This window comes from Oncorhynchus mykiss, chromosome 24 (genome assembly GCF_013265735.2).
Source record: "Oncorhynchus mykiss isolate Arlee chromosome 24, USDA_OmykA_1.1, whole genome shotgun sequence".
Taxonomy (NCBI): domain Eukaryota; kingdom Metazoa; phylum Chordata; class Actinopteri; order Salmoniformes; family Salmonidae; genus Oncorhynchus; species Oncorhynchus mykiss.
In genome coordinates, this window is record NC_048588.1 from 21,479,502 (window position 1) to 21,501,052 (window position 21,551).

General features: G+C 42.4%; 1 pseudogene; it reads right to left on the minus strand.

Moving 5' to 3' along the window:
• Positions 1 to 8,310: 8,310 nt before the first annotated feature.
• On the minus strand, positions 8,311 to 20,440 carry LOC118944001 (annotated as a pseudogene).
• Positions 20,441 to 21,551: the final 1,111 nt, after the last annotated feature.

The window sequence follows — 21,551 nt, forward strand, 5'->3', positions numbered from 1 at the left end:
CTTTTGGACCCATTTGGACCTAGATTTGGCGTTCCGGTACCGTTTTCCGTGCGGTAGTAGAGAGAACAGACTACGACTTGAGTGACTGGAGTCTTTGACAATTTTTTGGGCCTTCCTCTGACACCACCTAGTATATACAGTGCCTTGCGAAAGTATTCGGCCCCCTTGAACTTTGCGACCTTTTGCCACATTTCAGGCTTCAAACATAAAGATATAAAACTGTATTTTTTTGTGAAAAATCAACAACAAGTGGGACACAATCATGAAGTGGAACGACATTTATTGGATATTTCAAACTTTTTTAACAAATCAAAAACTGAAAAATTGGTCGTGCAAAATTATTCAGCCCCTTTACTTTCAGTGCAGCAAACTCTCTCCAGAAGTTCAGTGAGGATCTCTGAATGATCCAATGTTGACCTAAATGACTAATGATGATAAATACAATCCACCTGTGTGTAATCAAGTCTCCGTATAAATGCACCTGCACTTTATGTTTGAAGCCTGAAATGTGGCAAAAGGTCGCAAAGTTCAAGGGGGCCGAATACTTTCGCAAGGCACTGTATGCATATGCTTTCACCGTAAAGCCTTTTGAAATCTGACAAAGTGGCTGGATTAACAAGAAGTTAAGCTTTTAAATGACACTTGTATTTTCATGAATGTTTAATATTACGATTTTTGTATTTTGAATTTTGCACTCTGCAATTTCACCGGATGTTGTCGAGATTCCCAAAGAAGTTAACTCTGTACACATGAAAGGTGGAGTGTATACAAAGGGTACGGGACAGCAGAGGACGAACAGCAGAGGGACTAATAATTGTGGAGATGGGAAACAGGACAATAAACCAAGTGGAGAGATTATCAGCGTGATAATTATCAGAGTGATTTGGACTGGTTACTCCACAGCAGAATGGCATGAATGGTGTGGCTGTTGAACAAGTTGAGGAGACTAAAATACTTGGCATTACCTTAGATTGTAAACTGTCATGATCAAAACATATAGATTGGCCTTCCGGGTGGCGCAGTGGTTAAGGGCTCTGTACTGCAGTGCCATCAGATACTCTGGGTTCGCGCCCAGGCTCAGGCAGTAGGGATATCCTTGTCTCATCGCACACCAGTGACTCCTGTGGCGGGCAAGGTGCAGTGCACGGTGTTTCCTCCGACACATTGGTGCCGCTGGCTTCTGGGTTGGATGCGCGCTGTGTTAAGAAGCAGTGCGGCTTGGTTGGGTTGTGTATCGGAGGACGCATGACTTTCAACCTTCGTCTCTCCCGAGCCTGTATGGGAGTTGTAGCGATGAGACAAGATAGTAGCTACTAAAACAATTGGATACCATGAAATTGGGGAGAAAAAGGGGTAAAATTCAACAACAAAAAAAACATATAGATTCAATGGTTGCAAGGATGGGGAGAGGTCTTCTTGTAATAAAGAGATGCTCTCCTTTTTTGACACCACACTACAAAAAACAAGTTCTGCAGGCTCTAGTTTAGTCTAATCTTGATTATTGTCCAGTTGTGTGGTCCAGTGCTGCAAGAAAAGATCTGGTTAAGCTGCAGCTGGCCCAGAACAGAGCGGCACGTTTTGCTCTTAATTGTAATCAGAGGGCTGATATAAATACTATGCATGCCAGTCTCTCTTGGATAAGAGTTGAGGAAAGACTGACTTCATCACTTCTTCTTTTTATAAGAAACATTAACGTGCTGAAAGTCCCAAATTGTTTGCAACTTACACACAGCTCTGACACACACACTTATCCCACCAGGGGTCTTTTCATAGTCCCCAAATCCAGAACAAATTCAAGAGCACGTATAGTATTAAATAGAGCCCTTATTGCATGGAACTTCCTCCCATCTCATATTGCTCAAATAAACAGCAAACCTGGTTTCAAAAAACAGATAAAGCAACACCTTGCGGCACAACACCTCTCCCCTATTTGACCTAGATAGTTTGTGTGTATGCATTGATATGTAGGCTACATGTGCATTTAAAAAAAATGTATGTCGTTCTGTCCTTGAGCTGTTCTTGTCTAATGATGCTCTGTATTATGTCATTCTGTATTATGTTTCATGTTATGTGTGGACCCCAGGAAGAGTAGCTGCTGCTTTTGCAATAGCTAATGGGGATCCTAATAAATAAAAAAGGTTAAAACAAAAGAAAGTAGAGCGTCGGAACTGATGTAGTACGATTCAATCTTAATCCTGTATTGATGCTTTGCCTGTTTGATGGTTCGTCGGAGGGCATAGCGGGATTTCTTATAAGCTTCTGGGTTAGAGTCCCGCTCCTTGAAAGCGGCAGCTCTGCCCTTTAGCTCGGTGTGAATGTTGCCTGTAATCCATGGCTTCTGGTTGGGGTATGTACGTACAGTCACTGTGGGGACGACGTCATCGATGCACTTATTGATAAAGCCAGTGACTGATGTGGTGTTCTCAATGCCATCAGAAGTATCCCAGAACATATTCCAGTCTGTGCTAACAAAACAGTCCTGTAGTTTAGCATCTGCTTCATCTGACCCCTTTTTTCTAGACCAAGTTACTGGTGCTTCCTGCTTTAATTTTTGCTTGTAAGCAGGAGTCAGGAGGATAGAGTTATGGTCAGATTTGCCAAATGGAGGGCGAGGGAGAGCTTTGTACACGTCTCTGTATGTGGAGTAAAGGTGGTCTAGAAAATTATCCCCTCTGGTTGCACATTTAACATGCTGATAGAGATTCGGTAAAGTTAAGTTTCCCTGCATTAAAGTCACCGGCCACCAGGAGCGCCGCCTCTGGGTGAGCGTTTTCCTGTTTGCTTATGGTGGAATAAAGCTCAAGTTCAGTTTTAGTGACAACTTCTATCTGTGGTGGTATGTAGACAGCTATGAGAAATACAGATGAAAACTATGTAGGTAGATAGTGTGGTCTAAAGTTTATCGTGATACTTTACCTCTACTTCTGCTCACCCCCGCGAGCAAAACCTTGGGACTTCCTTAGATATCGGGCACCAGCTGTTGTTTACATAAATGCATAGGCCCCCGCCCAGTGTCTTACCAGAGGCTGCTGTTCTGTCTTGCCGATAGTGTATAACCCGCCAGCTGTATGTTCTTAATGTCATCGTTCAGCCACGATTCGGTGAAACGTAAGATATTACAGTTTTTAATGTCCCGTTGGTAGGATATATGTGCTTTCAGTTCGTCCCATTTATTTTCCAGCGATTGAACGTTAGCTAGCAGAATGGAAGGCAAGGGCAGATTAGCTACTCATCGCCTGATCCTTTCAAGGCACCAGGATATTTTGCCTCAAAATCTCAGTTTCCTTTTCCAGCGAATCACGGGGATCAGAGCCTGGTCGGGTGACTGCAGTATATCCCTCGTAGCCGATATCCAGAAGCTCTTTTCGGTCATAAGAGTCGGTAGCAGCAACATTATGCACAAAATAAGTTACAAACAATGCGAAAAAAAACACAGAAAGTATCACAGTTGTTTAGGAGCCTGTAAAACGGAAGCCACCCCCTCCGGCACCACTGTCACATCCTTATTTGGTGGCGTCTGAGGGAATATCCTTCAATGATGCAATGGATGTTGTCCCTGAATAATTGACAATAGGGGATATATTCCCTCAGACGCCACCCAATAAGGATGTTATGTTTTTCATGTACTTTCTATTAAAAGTTCTCACTCTCTGACACTAAGTGTAATCTTCCAGCTGCAGGCAGCACAGATACAATTACTGTACCCTTTACAGCTAGATAATTTAGACTAGAAACCCCTCATCTGCAAATAAAGAGGTATTGAGGTCAGGGCCCAAACATTTTGCTTTGTTGTGTTTTTAGGTCCAGTTGAGGTAGCACTTACAATTTGATAGTCTCGGTCATTATTACGCCAATCACCAAAGATTTCAGGCCCCTTGTTCTACACCAAGGTCACAGGTACTGATAAGTCCAATCAATGTGCTAAACAGGTCTTTAAAAATGCTTACATACACTGAGATGTCGGAGTATTTTCTATTCACAAAGCATAAGCCACTGAATTGCATTCCTTGCCACTTTCTGCTCCCATGCTGTTAAACGATGTTGCAAATCAAGCTTCCCTACCGCCGAGATAGAAGTCATAGGCATGTCATTATTTTTATGCATACCGACTCTGTAAATCACAGTAACGTATGTGTGACTATAGAATTGCTATGACAGGTTTATATACCTCCACCACTCGTGACTATTGTCCTTCACCATTATAATATGCTGATGTTATATCATCCCTTCTGGAAGAATATCCACTTTCTAATGCATTGCTGAGCCTCCCTCTCACAGGAACAGCAGCAGCATACCACTCAATGCTTTTCCATGGCTGTTGTAGCCGTTTCCTCTCCTCATAAGGGAATTAAAGGAGGCGGGGGTAGAGGTGCTGACACATATTGGAATACGGTTTAGTTGGAAGAAAAACAACTATTCTATAAAGAAAAGGGAACAGGGGGGAACAATTCTTTCTGACTAGCTATTGTTGGGGAAAATGTTATTTCGGCTTAAATGTTTTATGACACTGGTTCCTACTCATTGAATTTTTTAGGGACACTGACTGACCAAACACTGTTGCTCTGTAAGTTTACTGGGGTTTGGTTGCTCCTTGGTTGCTTAGCTCTATTAATGGGTAGATAGAGACAGTGAATGGTCTTTCTATTCACGACAGTAGTGTGTATTGAATACATACTTTATTGGATTATTGAGTTCCAGCATGATAATATTGTGTAACATAGCTTTCCTCTCATATAAGATAGGACATGCTTTATATCATAGACAGATTTTGAAGAGCACGTCTGCATATTGCATGTAAAAAAATCTATTTCTGTCCTCCTTTTTGTTGAATGTCTCTTGTATCCATTTTCACTAGAAGGGATAGCATACATTATTAATGTTGGCATCATTCATCGATGAACACAAGAAGGTACAGTTGAAGTCGGACGTTTACATACACTTAGGTTGGAGTCATTAAAACTTGTTTTTCAACCACTCCACAAATTTCTTGTTAACAAACTATAGTTTTGGCAAGTCGGTTAGGACATCTACTTTGTGCATGACACAAGTAATTTTCCCAACAATTGTTTACAGACAGATTATTTCACTGTACCTCAATTCCAGTGGGTCAGAAGTTGACTGTGCCTTTAAACAGCTTTGAAAATTCCAGAAAATGATGTCATGGCTTTAGAAGCTTCTGATAGGCTAATTAACATCATTTGAGTCAATTGGAGGTGTATCTGTGGATGTATTTCAAGGCCTACCTTCAAACTCAGTGCCTCTTTGCTTGACATCATGGGGAAATCAAAATAAATCAGCCAAAACAAATTGTAGACCTCCACAAGTCTGTTTCATCCGTGGGAGCAATTTCCAAACGCCTGAAGGTACCACGGTCATCTGTACAAACAATAGTACGCAAGTATAAATGCCATGGGACCACGCAGCTGTCATATCTGTCAGGTAGGAGACACGTTCTGTCTGCTAGAGATGACTGTACTTTGGTGCGAAACGTGCAAATCAATCCCAGAACAACAGCAAAGGACCTTGTGAAGATGGTGGAGAAAACAGGTACAAAAGTATCTTTATCCACAGTCAAACGAGACCTTGTGCAAAGTTACTTCAAGGACAATGCAAGGGGACAAAAGAAACTCAGCACCAATCTAAGGACAGTGTAGTTGCCATTTCGTTCTCCCATCACCATTAGTGATCATGCAGCAACTCTGAACATTATTTTGATCAATATGCCAATCAGTTACTGGTTTTTATTTCTTAACAATCTTTATAAGAGCATCTAAGAAGCTCCATTAACTCATCAACATTGATTAACTAATATCCAATATATTATGGACTAACTAACTTTAATCTATATATCCAGCAAATCACATTTTGAACAGTGAGTTAGTTATCATATACAGTACAGTAGGTGTATTTGTATTTATTAGGATCCCTATCAGCTGTTGCCAAGACACATTAAGGCACTTACACTACATACATTATCAAACAAAATATAAAACAGTACATCATATAACATTATTTCACCATGAGATATCTACAATACTAAATGTATACTACCACCATACAACAATATTACAATGTGCGTGTGTGTAGAGTGCGTGTGCTAGCGCTTGTGTGCATATGCTTGTGGCTGTACCTGTGTGTGTGTCTTCACATTCCCCGTTGTTCCATAAGGTATATTTTTTATCTGTTTTTTAAAAATGATTCCACTGCTTGTCTCAGTTACCTGATGTGGAATAGAGTTCCATGTAGTCATGGTTCTATGTAATACTCCTATAGTCTGTTTTGGACTTGGGTATTTTAAAGAGACCTCTGGTGGCATGTCTTGGGAGGTATACATGGGTGTCCAAGCTGTGTGCTGGTAGTTTAAACAAACAGCTTGGTACATTCAGCTTGTCAACACCCACTTACAAAAACAGGTAGTGATGAAGTCAATCTCTCTTTCACTTTGAGGCATGAGAGACTGATATGCATATCATTAATGCTAGCTCCCTGTGTACTTTAAGGGTCAGCGTTGCTGCCCTGTTCTGAGCCAATTGTAATTTTCCTAAGTTTCTCTTTGTGGCACCTGACCACGCTACGGAACAGTAGTCCAGGTGCGACCAAACTAGGGCCTGTAGGACCTGCCTTGTTGATAGTGTTGTGAAGAAGGCAGAGCAGTGCTTTATTACAGACAGACTTCTCCCCACCTTAGCTACTGTTGTATCAATATGTTTTGACCATGATAGTTTACAATCCAGGGTTACTCCAAGCAGTTTAATTACCTCAACTTCCTCAATTTCCACTTTATTAATTGCAAGATTTAGTTGAGGTTTAGGGTTTAGTAAATAATTTGTCCCAAATACAATGCTTTTAGTTTTTTAAATATTTAGGACTAACTTATTCCTTGCCACCCATTCTGAAACTAACTGCAGCTCTTTGTTAAGTGTTGAAGTCATTTCAGTCACTGTAGCTGACATGTATAGTGTTGAGTCATCCGCATACATAGACACACTGGCTTTACTCAAAGCAGCATGTTGTTAGTAAAGTTTGAAAAAAATAAGGGGCATAAAGAGCTGCCCTGGAGAATTCCTGATTCTACCTGGATTATGTTGGAGAGGCTTCCATTAAAGACCCTCTGTGTTCTGTTAGACAGGTAACACAATATAGCAGGGAGTGTAAAGCCAGAACACATACCTTTTTCCAGCAGCAGACTATGATCAATAATATCAAAAGCTGCACTGAAGTCTAACAAAAACAGCCCCACAATATTTGTATCATTAATTTCTTTAAGTGCTGTGCTTGTTGAATGTCCTTCCCTATAAGTGTGCTGAATGTCTTGTCAGTGTTTTACTGTAAAATAGAATTGTATCTGGTCAAACACAATTTTTCCCAAAAGTTTACTAAGGGCTGGTAACAGGCTGATTGGTCAGCTATTTGAGGCAGTAAACTATTCTTGGGTAGCGGCATGACTTTTGCTTCCCTCCAGGCCTGAGGGCACACACTTTATAGTAGGCTTAATTGAAGCTATGGCAAAAAGAAGTGCCAGTATCGTCCGTTATTATCCTCAGTAATTTTCCATCCAGGTTGTCAGTCCCCAGTGGCTTGTCAGTGTTGATTGACACCTATTTCACAGTCACTTTCCGGAATTCAAAAGTACAATGCTTGATATTGTACAGATATACTTAGATGTGTAGTGTCAGCATTTGTTGCTGGCATGTCATAACTAAGTTTGCTAATCTTGCCAATAAAAAAAACATCCAATTAGTTGGCAATATCAATGGGTTTTGTGAAGAATGAGCCATCTGATTCAATGAATGATGGAGCCGAGTTTGCCTTTTGCCCAAAATTTCATTTAAGGTTCTCCAAAGCTTTTTACTATAATTCTTTATATGATTTATTTTTGATTCATAGTATAGTTTATTTTTATTTAGTCACATGATATCTCAATTTGCAGTACGCATGCCAGTCGGTTGTGCTGCCAGACTTATTTGCCATACCCTTTGCCTCATTCCAATTCAACCATGCAATTTTTCAATTCCTCATCAATCGAAGTGAATTTAACAGTTTTTACAGTCATTTTCTTAATAGGTGCATGCTTATTAGTAACTGGAATAAGCAATTTCGTAAATGTGTCAAGTTCAGCATTATGAGTGACTCATGGGCCCTGGTCAAAACTAGTGCACTCTATAGTGAATAGGGTGTCATTTCGAATACAGCCATTGAGAGTTAACTGTCCCCTGCCAGGGGAGGATGTTGGTAATCCCTGCAGTCCTCGTCAATGTGAGAGCCTGGGAGGTGTCAGGGGCTCCGGCTGCAGTATGGAGACTGACTGCATTATTCAACTGCGGTAATTTGCTCTCTCCCTCTCCTTAACTTGTGAGTGCTGATGGAGCTAATCTGGCTGTGGGTTCCCCCAGTGACGATGAGGTCACTGCGGCCAGCTTCTGTTGAGAGAGAAATAGTTGTTTAACTGACCTGACATCATCTGACCTGACCCTTTCACTGTACCACACTGTAAACTCAGGGGAGGAAGTATAGTACAGCGGCTCCAACATAGAACATGGCATTGTGATTACATCATAGTCAATTATAGCCTCTAATGCTGTTAGTAGCCTATAATACTTTTAACAACAAACAAAAATCACATATCAAATAAAATAGCCTATCCAATCTGATTTTCTATGCCAACATACCTCACTGATCTCATTAGATGTTGAAGATAATGTGTCCTAATGAGGAGCAGGGGTATTTGTCACACTGACTCTCACCTGAGTGGCCCTCTGTGGTGTAACCCAGGTTGACCTCCCCCCCCTGTTGCCTTGGCAACAGAGCTTCTCCTACTCTGTGATTCGTCTATCCTGTGGATACCCAGAGTAACAGCCCAATAGAAAATGTGACCAATTCCTACCCTACAAAAGGAAAATGGTGCAATCTTGAAAGAATCAACAGTTTTGTGAGCTTTACGTTGGTACTATCAATTGTCTTGTCGGTGTACAAGCTGATACCTACGAAAAATCCAATATCATTATTCAATTAATTTAGACTTAACCACTCTTAAGTCAGCGTGTTCACTGCTTCAGTAGTAAAATCGTATCATGAGGGACATTAAAACTGCTGACAAATGGTATAAAACTAGATCTACTAGCTATGCTTGACCCTGCCTAGAATATGCCGCACCAGCTTGGCACAGCTCATTGACTCAAGTCCTCTCTGAACAACTCAAGAACATACAGAAGCGTACTTTCAGAATCATCGTTGGCACGGCATATCCTGGATACAACAATGCTCTGACATCACTATCATTGCCCTCACTTCATGAGAGAAGAGATAAACTGTGACTGGACTTTGTTTCAAGTCCCCCTTGAGAGACTGGTAACCTGCCTGCTGGGGACAAGTGTTAGGAAGTTCCACCCACAGCACAAACCTGCTTTCAATTCCACAGGCCAGGACTGAGAAATATAGAAGGCGTCCCATTCCATACCTATACAAAGTCTTCTGAATGAGTCTTCTGAATGTACTGTACATATTGTCATGAATTTCACTTGTTTGTGCTGATATCCACATGGAAGTCAATGCAGTCACTGAAACAGAAATACATGGATATTGCAATACATACACAGTAACACATTCAAGTTGAAATATTCTTTGGGGGGGTAAACTATAGTTTCAATCTTATGTGGATGTTATAATCTAATAACCATCTAATGTTCCAAATAATTATTCTCAATTATTTATTTTAATTAACTATAAAATCCCAGTATCTTTCTCAGACACAAGGCAGACTCAGAGACATTTAAATACATGCCTTTGGGTAGACTTATTTACTAAGATTTATGCAGAGTGCCAGCAGTAACTTGTGTAAAGGACTAATGGAATTTTGAATGAATAGGATGACACTGTATTAGTACCCTCTCACAAATGTTTCCAATAAATCATTTCATGGATGGTTAGTCATATCCTCTAAAGTAGCCATACTTGATCCTGGATCTTCATTCGGCAGCTCTTGCCAATAAAGAAATGCCAAGGTCTGTACCTTTTCAAATATTGTATAATCCTACATTAACAAGCAGGTTGAGAGATTGGAAAGAATGGCACAAAGAGCGTCAAACGCTCACTTTATAGTCTCCAGTTGGCTTGATTCTGAAAGACAACCAAATACAGAAAATTACAACAGTCAATATCTTCTGTGAATTAATATTACAGCTATCGTACAGGATTTTCACTATCTCAATGCTCACTCTAGATTAATACAGTAATCCTGACCTTGCTTGTGGTTGCATAGACCACGGCATCGACTGTCCGCACAGGAGAACCATTTTTGGTTCCAGGTTAAACCCTTTTTGGTTTCAGGTAGAACCCTTTTTGGTTCTATTTAGAAAGGGTTCTACCTACAACCAAAAAGTGTTCCTTTAAGGTTCTAGATAGAACCTTTTTTCTAAGAGTGTATGTAGGATAGCTGTAAATGCAGCGTTAATTAGTTTTGGGCCAGCACACACTCACTCAAGCCTGAGGTCACTTTAGAAATGTTAGATTGAAAGCCTGAGCTGATTGTTAATGAATCTTATCACACAGCATCATTACCTTTCTTAGCCCAAGGTCCTGGCCAGAGCCAAAACAATCCTATAACAATGGCGGTACAGATGGTGCTGGCCCAGGAGAAGGATAAACCAGACTCTTTACAGGAGGAGAAATTGCCTCTGTCTTGATGTTTTAAACACATACTGTCCAACGTTATTAAGGTGAATATATTTAATCCCCATTCTGTCTGAATAATTGCAATGCATGCATTACTCTTCAGTGTGTTGGATTTGCCAACTGAGAGCAGTACTGACTTGGAGTCATGCCATTTTGTTAAATGTGAAAAATCCTGAGTTATGGGAGTTATAGTAAGGAAAGCGGGGAAAGGAACTGGACCAAATCAAGGACAGTGAAAAAGATATCAGACTATTGGGTGAATACTGTAAATGTACTAACGAGGGCACACCTGCTTTATTAAGATAATCCTACAGCTCCCAAATCATGGCCCTGGTTTGCACTGGTCTGAAATCAGTCACAGGGATTAGAGCAGTCTAATGCATGACTCAGGGGCAGGTTTTGTTATCGTACACAAACAGCCAGACGGACGCCTCGTCGCACACAACAACGATCCCCTCTGAGATGGCTCTCCAGAAACTCCTCACCATCCGTCTCTACTCTGAAAGCCGCCAAAGACTCACAAAACCTTCTATTCACTGTCTACTGGTAACCCAGTAAGACATTAATCCCAGAGGTGGGAAGTTTAAGATTTTTGGGGGTCACTTCAGAGACACGATTGTGGGTTGTGGCCCCCATTAGAGTCATTATGAATCTGTCTCGGTATTTGTAACACCAGATCATAAGACTGTTTGATGATTGACATAACTCTCAGAATATGCTAATTCCTGCCTAATGACATTCTCACCCATATTCATGAGTGTGTTTACCTGTGTTACTTAGTGACAGAATAACTGCATTTCCACATAGTGACCACCAGGTGTGTGTCTCTCCTGGACAACTGTCTCTCCATAGTGGTGCTCCTGTGTTTTGTGGACAGGTGGGTGGTTAGGCCAAGACATAGCCAAAGCCAGCACTTTAGAACTGGAGCATTCTGCTGACAGCGGAAGTTCTGTATACGTTCAAAAACCCTATGCCCTTGCCGATGCAGGCGTGGAACACATTGCAGAATCACTGCGCGTGACCGCCTAACTCCTTCATTATACTTTAATCATTGTTCCCGTGGGGGTGGGGGTGGTGGACATTTTTCACTGAGCGGTACAAAAAGAAAAGAAAGACGCTTACTTGCTCTTCTCCTCTGTCTGTAACAGAGGACAGTGCAGATGCTCATCCCCAGGAGCAGGAGGACAGCGACACTGAGGCTACTCAAATCAAATCACATTTTATTAGTCACATGCACCGAATACAACCGCTGTAGACCTTACAGTGAAATGCTAACTTACGAGCTCCCAAACAACAATGCAGTTTAAAAAAAATATGAATAAGATATAAGTAACAAGTAATTAAAGAGCAGTTAAACAACAATAGCGAGACTATATACAGGCGGGTACCGGTACAGAGTCAATGTGCGGGGGCACCGGTTAGTTGAGGTATTATGTACATGCAAGTAGAGTTATTGAAGTGACTATGCATAGATGATAACAACAGAGAGTAGCAGCAGTGTAAAAAAAAGGGGGGGGGGGGTCAATGCAAATAGTCTGGGTAGCCATTTGATTAGATGTTCAGGACTCTTATGTGGGTAGAAGCTGTGGGGGGGTAGAAGCTGTTTAGAAGCCTCTTGGACCTAGACTTTGCGCTTCGGTACCGTTTGCCGTACGGTAGCAGAGAGAACAGTCTATGACTAGAGTGGCTGGAGTCTTTGACAATTTTTAGGGCCTTCCTCTGACACCATCTGGTATAGAGGTCCTGGATGGCAGGCAGCTTAGCCCCAGTGACGTACTGGGCCGTTTGCACTACCCTACCCGAGCAGTTGCCATACCAGGATGCTCTCGATGGTGCAGCTGTAGAACCTTTTGAGGATCTGAGGACCCGTGCCAAATCTTTTCAGTCTCCTGAGGGGGAATAGGTTTTGTCGTGCCCTCTTCACGACTGTCTTGGTGCGCTTTGACCATGATAGTTCATTGGTGATGTGGACACCAAGGAACTTGAAGCTCTCAACCTGCTTCACTGCAGCCCCATCGATGAGAATGGGGGTGTGCTCGGTCCTCTTTTTCCTGCAGTCCACAATCATCTCCTTTGTCATCCGCAATTAGAACAGTGCAGTCGTCGCATACATTCTCCACCATCACCTCTGCAACTAAACAAAGAAGGTCATTTATGAGGTTTAGTCCCAAAGAAGCCGAGAAATGTAATTCTTCATTTCATATTTTAATTGATACAATCTATTATCAGCATTTGCTGTGATTGTGGAAGGGAGAGTGTCTTGTATTTTGTTTACACTATTGAATGTAATTCAAGACTACCTAAACCACAGAGGGGAAACTCAGTATGCAACATAACACAGTGAGCGTACCAAATCCTGTAGCTCCCAATACTCTATTTATGTAGGATGACTTCAATGGTGATAAAAGATGTGTCTGTCCTGCAATGCCTTTCTTGTCATTCCTCTCATCAACAATAACAAACCACCACAGTCTGCTTTCACTGATGAATATGAGGATGTAGACTAATCTCAGCTCTGAGTAGAGGGAAAGGGAGAGAGCGAGTGATTTTGTGTTTCTCACCCACGGTCAGATGCACATTGCTGGCCTGAGGCATGGGGAGGGCAGACACAGAGGCTAGGCACTCCACATGAGAGCTCTCTGCTGCCTGGACACTGAAGTTACTGGGCAGGTTGTGGAGGCACTCCACATCAACAGTCCCTTCAGTGCTGATGTTGTACTGACCCTGGTCCACTTCTCTGCCATTCACCAGCCAAGTCAGACTGAGCTCTGGGTACCAGCCTACAGTCAGGTACTGGAACAAGACCTCTTCCCCTTCAGGACAGTCACGTTCCCCCCATGATGGTCACTTTACCCTTCTCTGGAAATAAAAGATAAAGCGTTTTGGGGTACTGTATATATTTCTTACAGTTTGCCAGATCATTCTAGTCCATTGTGCTATTTTGCAAGAGTGTGTGTAGTATTTAGCTGGTTCGGTCACATGCATAACTGTGTGTTTCTGGATTAGAGGAAGGCGCTGTGTGTAGTACGCCATATGCGTGTGTACTGTATGCATGCCAAGTGTATCCTGAGACGGATAGGGATTCTCTGATCGCAATTGACCTGCTCACTTAGAGGCTTCTTACTCTTCCTAAATGACCAATCGTGTGCCTCGAGGTCTCAAAAGACTGATGGGAGAATGCCTCTTTCCCCCTATCTCATACGCTGGCAGCCAAATAAGCCACTTAGACTGGGCGTTATCTTCTGTGAAGTCTATTGTCTGGCAGAGTGAAAGGCAGAGGGTGCAGCAGAGAATTGCTATAGATAGACGGATAATTACTGAAGCTTTGTCGCTTAGTCTAACTGAATTACATGTCTATGTTGATTCAAGATCAAAGCGTTCAATGTTCTGTGCACAATGATGGCTTCCCCTGTTCCTTATAGGCTGCGTCTTGATATTTGATTTGGTATCATATGAGTTGATATAACTTTTATTCTGCTGTCTCCCCATTGAAAATCTCAGCAGTGCAATAAAGTAAAGAGGATCAGAAGAAGAAAACAGTGTCTCACTTCCATGGACTAATAAACTACTGCAACTAATTATGGATGGAAGATTGATACAGTGCCTTGCGAAAGTATTCGGCCCCCTTGAACTTTGCGACCTTTTGCCACATTTCAGGCTTCAAACATAAAGATATAAAACTGTATTTTTTTGTGAAGAATCAACAACAAGTGGGACACAATCATGAAGTGGAACGACATTTATTGGATATTTCAAACTTTTTTAACAAATCAAAAACGGAAAAATTGGTCGTGCAAAATTATTCAGCCCCCTTAAGTTAATACTTTGTAGCGCCACCTTTTGCTGCGATTACAGCTGTAAGTCGCTTGGGGTATGTCTCTATCAGTTTTGCACATCGAGAGACTGAATTTTTTTCCCATTCCTCCTTGCAAAACAGCTCGAGCTCAGTGAGGTTGGTTGGAGAGCATTTGTGAACAACAGTTTTCAATTCTTTCCACAGATTCTCTATTAGATTCAGGTCTGGACTTTGACTTGGCCATTCTAACACCTGGATATGTTTATTTTTGAACCATTCCATTGGAGATTTTGCTTTATGTTTTGGATCATTGTGTTGTTGGAAGACAAATCTCCGTCCCAGTCTCAGGTCTTTTGCAGACTCCATCAGGTTTTCTTCCAGAATGGTCCTGTATTTGGCTCCATCCATCTTCCCATCAATTTTAACCATCTTCCCTGTCCCTGCTGAAGAAAAGCAGGCCCAAACCATGATGCTGCCACCACCATGTTTGACAGTGGGGATGGTGTGTTCAGCTGTGTTGCTTTTACACCAAACATAACGTTTTGCATTGTTGCCAAAAAGTTCCATTTTGGTTTCATCTGACCAGAGCACCTTCTTCCACATGTTTGGTGTGTCTCCCAGGTGGCTTGTGGCAAACTTTAAACAACACTTTTTATGGATATCTTTAAGAAATGGCTTTCTTCTTGCCACTCTTCCATAAAGGCCAGATTTGTGCAATATACGACTGATTGTTGTCCTATGGACAGAGTCTCCCACCTCAGCTGTAGATCTCTGCAGTTCATCCAGAGTGATCATGGGCCTCTTGGCTGCATCTCTGATCAGTCTTCTCCTTGTATGAGCTGAAAGTTTAGAGGGACGGCCAGGTCTTGGACGGCCAGGTCTTGGTAGATTTGCAGTGGTCTGATTTCAATATTATCGCTTGCACAGTGCTCCTTGGGATGTTTAAAGCTTGGGAAATATTTTTGTATCCAAATCCGGCTTTAAACTTCTTCACAACAGTATCTCGGACCTGCCTGGTGTGTTCCTTGTACATCATGATGCTCTCTGCGCTTTTAACGGACCTCTGAGACTATCACAGTGCAGGTGCATCTATACGGAGACTTGATTACACACAGGTGGATTGTATTTATCATCATTAGTCATTTAGGTCAACATTGGATCATTCAGAGATCCTCACTGAACTTCTGGAGAGAGTTTGCTGCACTGAAAGTAAAGGGGTTGAATAATTTTGCACGCCCAATTTTTCAGTTTTTGATTTGTTAAAAAAGTTTGAAATATCCAATAAATGTCGTTCCACTTCATGATTGTGTCCCACTTGTTGTTAATTCTTCACAAAAAAAATACAGTTTTATATCTTTATGTTTGAAGGCTGAAATGTGGCAAAAGGTCGCAAAGTTCAAGGGGGCCGAATACTTTCGCAAGGCACTGTACATTCGAGGAAAGATAGTCAGTCCCTTACAACATGAGGCTCCTCCCCCATCATTCCAATCTAAATGATCTCTGAAATAACGTTTTATAAGGTTCATTAATCACAGTAAGCGTAGCCATCTAAGACAGGCTTTGTGACTGTTCCCTGAGATGATGCTGGTGAGGAGTACAACTCTTTTTAATTCCTGTGATTTTTCAACAGGGCCCTTGGCAGTGAAATTGCCACCCTGAGGGACAGCCTTTAATCTGGAAGAAGTATGGGCGCCTTCTGCTCGGATGAGCAGGATTGTCTCTCTCCAACAGCACTAGTAGGCCTGCCCGCCCGCCCGCCCGCTCGCTCGCTCGCTCGCTCACTCATCTCTGATATACATCAAAGTGGCCTCATCCTCGGATCTAGCCCTTACAGCACATTGTGTTCATATTCAACAACCCCATACAGGCCTATTGATTTCTTCATGTAAAAAAGTGTGCGTGTGTACAATATGTTCATACATGTGTGTCTGCCAGCAGTATGTATGTTCTGTGTGGGCGTGTTTGCATCATATTCATAAGGGGTGAGACCAGTCTCCAGTGGAGATTTGTAGTTCTCCTCCAATGGACCAACGGGCCACAAATCACCAGCAGAGTTGCTGATGGGTAACTGGAAAAAGCCTAGATGCACAATTAATTCAAAGGCTCTGAGATCCTCTGCATCCACACTGGAGGGCTTGATCCACCATGCACTATTGTTAATGGGTAGTGGTTACATACACTGAGTATATAAAACATTAAGAACACCTGCTCTTTCCATCACATAGACTGACCAGGTGAATCCAGGTGAAATCTATGATCCACGTAAAATGTAACCTTTACTTAACTAGGCAAATTCTTATTTACAACGGCATACACCGGCCAAACCCGCACAACGCTGGGACAATTGTGCACTGCCCTATGGGACTCCCAATCATGGCCGGTTGTGATACAGCCTGGATTCAAACCGGGGTGTCTGTAGTGACACCTCTAGCACTGAGATACAGTGCCTTAGACCACTGCACCACTCAGGAGCCCTAAGGGAAGGAGACAGGTTAAAGAAAGATTTTTAAGCCTTCAGACAATTGAGACATGGATTGTGCATGTATGCCATTCAGAAGGTGAATGTGCAAGACAAAATATTTAAATGCCTTTGAACGGGGTATGGTAATATGTGCCAGGCACAACGGTTTGTGTCAAGAACTGCAATGCCGCTGTGTTTTTGACGCTCAACCGTTTCCTATGTGTACCAAGAATGCTTCACCAGCCAAAGGACATTGAGCCATCTTGACACAACTGTGGGAAGCATTGGAGTCAACATGGGCCAGAATCCCTGCAGAACGCTTTCGATACCTTGTAGAGTCCATGCACAGACAAATTGAGGCTGTTCTGATGGAAAAATGGGCACAACTCAATATTAGGAAGATGTTCCTAATGTTTGGTATACTCTGTGTACGTCAGTGATAATGTGTAGCTCTGGCAATACAGGAGGACTCCCCCTGTAATATACTGAAGGCAATGGGTCATAGCTTTGTTCCTTCCTTTTTGCATGGAGGACATTGCTCAGGCTTTTAGCTGAGCTCTGTTTGCAGCAGGGTGAAAGTAGCTGAATAATGAGAGAGGAAAGGGGAATACATGAATATCCTCTATGGTGTAATAAAGATTCATCACCAGATATGTCATCATCATGCTATTTTTTTTTTACACATCATCATCATAACCATCTCATTCATTTTTATGCTAAAACATTCCAGAGTAAACATCCATTAATACAATACTTATGTTTTTATCAAAAAATGAATTATACATTTCTCAGCTTGTGTTGTTTACAACCCATTTGTCTTCGGTCCAACTTTCCAATATGAGTGGAGTTTATAATAAGATTATATGAAAAATGTAGAAGAGAAATGAGCAATACCTTCTAGCATTGCTACTGTCCATAACAGCTTATCATTCTTCATCTTTTTTCATTTCTAGTTGAGTATTCTTTGTGGCATGCAGGGTATCCCCAGCAAACTCTCGGAGATGATTCACTGGGATAGAGAACAATTTCAGATAACTATTTTGACACTGAATCTCTCCACACCTTTAGCCCCTGTGGAACAGAGTTTATCTGCATACTGGAAACAGGGTCAAAGGGAAACATGGACAGAGGGACAGAGGGACATAGGGGAAACAGGGACAGAGGGACAGAGGGGAAAAGGGACAGAGGGGAAAAGGGAAACATGGATAGAGGGGAAAAGGGAAACATGGACAGAGGGATAGAGGGGAAAAGGGAAACATGGATCGAGGGGAAAAGGGAAACATGGACAGAGGGATAGAGGGGAAAAGGGAAACATGGATAGAGGGGAAAAGGGAAACATGGACAGAGGGACAGAGGGGAAAAGGGAAACATGGACAGAGGGACAGAGGGGAAAAGGGAAACATGGACAGAGGGACAAAAGGATAGAGGGGAAAAGGGAAACATGGACAGAGGGACAGAGGGATAGAGGGGAAAAGGGAAACATGGACAGAGGGACAGAGGGATAGAGGGGAAAAGGGAAACATGGACAGAGGGACAGAGGGATAGAGGGGAAAAGGGAAACATGGACAGAGGGATAGAGGGGAAAAGGGAAACATGGACAGAGGGACAGAGGGGAAAAGGGAAACATGGACAGAGGGACAGAGGGATAGAGGGGAAAAGGGAAACATGGACAGAGGGATAGAGGGGAAAAGGGAAACATGGACAGAGGGACAGAGTGATAGAGGGGAAAAGGGAAACATGGACAGAGGGATAGAGGGGAAACTGAATGCATTCAATCAAAATGTGTCTTCCGCATTTAACCCAAACCCCTCTGAATCAGAGAGGTGCGGGGGGCTGCCTTAATCGGCATCCAAGTCGAAGATATGGAAAGAGAGATAGAGGGGGGAAAGGGAAGCAGGGATAGAGCAATAGAGGAATACAGGGATAGAGGGAGGGCATATCAGGTGAGGGATCACAGACTCTAAATCCCGGGTGGTGTATGATTGGTGCTCAGGAGAGTTCCCTCCACCTTGTATACCTGGCCCAATCGATTCCCATCCCACACCCTTCAACCCTGGCATCAACAATGTCCTACAGCCCATCAAAATAGCCACTGCAGCTGTCCTCCTCTTTGATATACACCTGGATTGATGCCCAACAACTAAATCAGCTGCTTTGAAAAAAATTTGAGAAGATCTGCTGCATGCATGAAACCTCCAAAAAATTTAAACAAAGGTTTTCAATTAAAGCAACAAGCCAATATGGCTTAGGAAAACATTGAGTATTTGTCTCTAGTGTCAAGGAGTGTGTGGGTGGCATTATCAAGGATTAGGTTCAACTTTTGTTTATTCTGCTTTTCTTCTCCTAGTCAAGGTTAAATTCCCCCTTTTTGTCTTCTTTCATTCTGCCATTGTTTTCAAAAGGGGTTCCACCTGTTTTTGTTTTCTTTGTGTGTGTATGCACGTGTACATGTGAGTGTGCATACATGTGTGTGTGAGAGAGAGAGAGAGAGAACCCATAAGTGAGAGACAAGGAGAGAGGGAGAGAGAGAGAGAACCCATAAGAAAACAAAAATCCCACTTCCCAGCTGGCCTTTGAAATCCTCTCTTGAAAAACCTCTGCAGTACTGTAACTGTGGCTCCTTTGTTTCTCTACAAAAGCTGAAACACACGCATATCCAGGTACTGTCTGCAGGTGCTGGAGTTGTAGGCACACTCATGGAAAACAGAAAGGAAAACGCTGCATGCTGCTCATGCTCCCCGGTGATATTTAGGTCTTCAGCAGGCATCCATATCGCAGGTGGGGATGGAATGTCCTAATTATAGGGGCAGTACTTAGTGACATCACTTCCTGAAACAGGAGGTAAAAAAGATCTAACTTAGGTTCACATTAATAACATTTAATTCATCAAAATATACGATCATACTCAAGGAATGTGATCCATATTTACAGTAATATATACTGTATATACACAAACAATATTCAATTAGGGCACACAATAATTTTGACATTTTGTCACTAAGTACTGCCCCTATATATAGGACCTTCCACCCCCACCTGGGATATGGATGCCTGATGAAGACCGTTATAAATAAATATCACCTGGGAGCATGAGCAGCAGTGTCGCGTTTTTCCTTTCTGTTATCCTTTGTTTCTCTGCCATACTGAACACTGTCAGCCTGCCAGTAGGCAGCCAGCTCAAGGACAGCCAAATGAGAAAAGCACACAAAACTTGAACAAACAGATCGGCAGTTTGCCTCTGGATGTTATGGAGGTCACAGGTCACCTGTCCCTGGTGGCTGTGCTGGACTCTCCTCAGGACAAATTCCCAGCTAAAGACTTGATTGGTGGAGCGGTTTATGGCAGTCGCATTGGGGTTGTTTGAGAGAATACCGTACTGGGCTGAAATGGTCAACACAGAGCCACTATTGAGGATCCAAACCTCGCAGCACCGTGATGGTTCTGGGCTCCAGCTGCACCCAGGCCTCCAGCACTGACAAGGACAGACATAGAAACATTGGCGTCAGAAGCATGGTGGTCGAGGAATGTGGGTGACATTGGGGTGTTGTGATACAATCATGATTGAGTTATAATGGAAACCAATGACACATTTCCATTTAACCTAAAGGAGTAGTAAAGTGTTTGAATTCCACTGAATTATTCTCTGGTATGGTACATGAGGTGTGACCGTCTTTGTTGATTGAGAAGCTGTAAGAAACATGCACGATCTGACTGTAAGATTCATCCTCTAAAAAAACAATACATAAAACTGAGTCGAGAAGGCTTTTGAAATGTGACCTACTCAAGCTTATCTCTCTCCGTCTTACCCCAAATCTGTGTATAAATCTGTTTTGATTGCCGACAGAGGTAAAACATGAGACACGTGCTTGTCAGCTCCAGACAAACACATGTTAAACCAGTGGGTCCAAATGAGGAGAGCAACTATAAATCTATGCTGAGCTGTCCAGATGGCAAGCAGGATCTGGCTCGGGATCCAGGATTTACAGAGTAGAGTACAGACCAAAAGGGTAGAGTAAATTAGGGCCCATAGCAGCAGCAGGATCTGGCTCAGGATCCAGGACTTAGAGTAGAGTACAGACCAAAAGGGTAGAGTAAATTAGGGCCCATAGCAGCAGGCAGCGGGCAGCAGGCAGCAGCTCTTTAAGTAGCACTGTGCTGGGATGGGTAAACAAACACATTAACAGCTGAAGTGCCATGTTAGGTTTAATAGCCCACAAGACCATGTACCTGATTAAGAATAGATAGACTGTATAGTCTGTGAGGAGAGAAGATCTATACCCTGTTGTGAGGCATTTACATTACACTCCTCCTTTAGAAAAGGCATTCCCCAATTGAATTTCAGTGGTGCTTCACAGAGCTTAATTCCATTGATAGATGGAGGTGAAAGGGGAGAACATTTGTGAGTCAGGTGCGACTTTGGAATATAATATAGTAATATGCTCATTTCCAAGTAATCTGGGTGATCTATAAATTGTTTGTGCAGTGCTAACTGTGTTAGCCGATATGGCCTGTGTGGAGTCATAAATGATGTATCCGTTTAGGAAATTAGGTCTGAGAAATATCTAGGGCAGCTTATGTAGCTCATACTTTTCCTCCAAATGGGAGAATGAATGAAGTAATGAA